We start from the raw sequence: 2,361 nt of genomic DNA on the forward strand, positions 1-2,361 counted from the left end.
AGGGACATCTAGAGATCAATAGAGCAAATTGTAGAATTATTACTAAAATGTTTATTAGATGATATTGTTAGGGGAGATCTTGTTATCTCACCATGTCCCGCCTTCCCCTTTAATGAAAATGTATAAAGCTTTCTTAATCCCTTGTTCTTGGTTCTTGGCCTTTTGACCAGGAACCCTTTTCCTTGGAGTACTCCAATAAAAAGCAGTCAGAAACTTGCACCTTGTGTCTGGCGTCCATCATTCGCTTCAGCACCAGGCTCAGACCCGAATTGGGGACAACACCGGGAACATGTGGCCACTGGCAAGCAGCCCTTTTGTGTGGCTTGTTGAGGCTTGAGAACCACACCCACTTCCCAAATCCTGCTTTAAGAATGGATAAGAATGTTTCTCCCTAGGATGCTATGCTTTGCCTTTATATTCTGCCTGGAACCCCAGGAATCATGGCACCATCGGACTGGTTGTAGATAACAGGTCAGACTTCTTTGAGGGGACTTAAAGGATTACATACAGACCTTCTTCCAATCTAGGAAAAGTAAACTTGTTTTGTGTTGATTGTAGTGTTGATTATGAAATTATTGAAAAGTGAAATGGGTGGAATATCTCTTGGCTTTCTACCTTCCCTTCACAAATCTTTAAAAGGTCCACCAATTTTGGCTTGCCACCTTGGGAAGGGATTTGGATTGGAAAAATGGTTCTTGGAATTGGGGGTGGTGGTGCAGAAGTTGCCAGATTCTGATCTAGCTAATCAAAGAGGATGCTGGGGAAAAGTTAAACAGCCACACCAGGACTGGTATTTTCATAAAGATTCAGGATTGGGAACTTTAATTTTGTTCCCTCAGCACTTTGGGGTATGTTAGATGTTGTATAATTTCATTGTTTTATGCTGCCTTCGATAGGTTTTCATCAAGAAGACACTTGAAAAGTCAGAGGTTTACACTGCCAGAGTTCCACATTCTGAGGACTTGAACAAGCACCAAAGGAAAAATTGTACTTTCAAAATGTGTGTGCAGGAGAAAGAACAGGTATAAATATATTTCTGTGCTCTGGTTTACTTTACGTGGGTGAAAAGGCCCCATTTCTTATTGTGCTGTTTTTTTATACTAATTTAAATGAATGCTAAAGCAGGTCTATAGCTTTGTTAGTTTCACATCCTAACTCTATAAAAACATTTTAGAAGAATAATTGTGCAATTTCCTGTATTACTTAATAATAAAAAATTAAGGCATTATTTAAATATTTAAAACACTTTGGAAATGTTCTTTAAAGCAAGCATATCAGAAAAGTGAACATTTCCTGAAAATTATTTCTTTACAATATTTTTATTCTGCCGATAATGCTCTCTCTCTCCCTAGAACCCATCACCTAAACAATTTCATCTAGTGGGATCCAAGAGAAATGCTTCTCTGTTGCCATGCCTGACTTATGGGACAGTTTGGATGGTCCTGATTCTGCTCTCTTTCAGGGGCTTTTAAAACCCAAATTTTCCCTCGGCATTAAGTAGAGATTTTGTACCCATCTGCATTGTCCTTGATTGGATGACATTGGCCATGATATGCTTTATTAGTTTGAATCTACGTTTGGCTATCGTCAGATGCAAAGTATCTGGAGCATACATTAAGTTGCAGTTCAGAAGATTTAATCTTCAAGTCTATACGCAAGGATCTAGTCAACTAAAAGCTCAACCCTAAATTGACACCAAATAAGGGTCAGCGGAATTCAAGAGGGGTTGTACTTAGACTGTTCATGGGAATGTAATGACTCTAGGCTAATGTTTAGCTCCATCCCCTAGCTCTGGCTGCGTCTTCTCTTGCAGTTATTATATGTGATTTCCATTTGTGTATGCTGCCCTAAATCACTTGCTAATTGGGTAGCTATATAAACTATTTGATTGCATAAAGTGTACAACTTTAAAACATCTTTTGCATAATTTAAAAAGTTGCTAATGATTGTCATTGTGGAAGAAAAAAGTTCTTATCTATTCCTTTAAAAAATCCTTTTTGGATTCTAAACAATGATAGCAACCATTTGTGTAATGTTTCACTAGGCACAATTATGGCATTGATTTATCTTTCTGTATATTGAATGAGGACTAAAAACTCTGTTTTCTTTTGAAAACCAAAACTAACAATACTTAATGTTCAGAATATGGAGGATTTAATAATTGAGAGCCAAGTTCTTTTATTTAGATCATGATGCTGAGTATGTTAATCTTTGCATAGCAAGTGTATTATTTGTTCATCAGTCACGGAGTTGGTAACACGCCCACAGGGGTTTCTGCAAGCCAGCCAGGGATCTTCCAATCTGTAACATTAAAAAAAAAAAGGTTTGATGTCATTCCATTAATAAACACAGATTTAGGAG

This window comes from Thamnophis sirtalis, unplaced genomic scaffold (genome assembly GCF_051295495.1).
Source record: "Thamnophis sirtalis isolate CommonGarterSnake01/CBP01778 unplaced genomic scaffold, rThaSir2_p1.2 scaffold_4, whole genome shotgun sequence".
NCBI classification, from domain to species: Eukaryota; Metazoa; Chordata; class Lepidosauria; order Squamata; family Natricidae; genus Thamnophis; species Thamnophis sirtalis.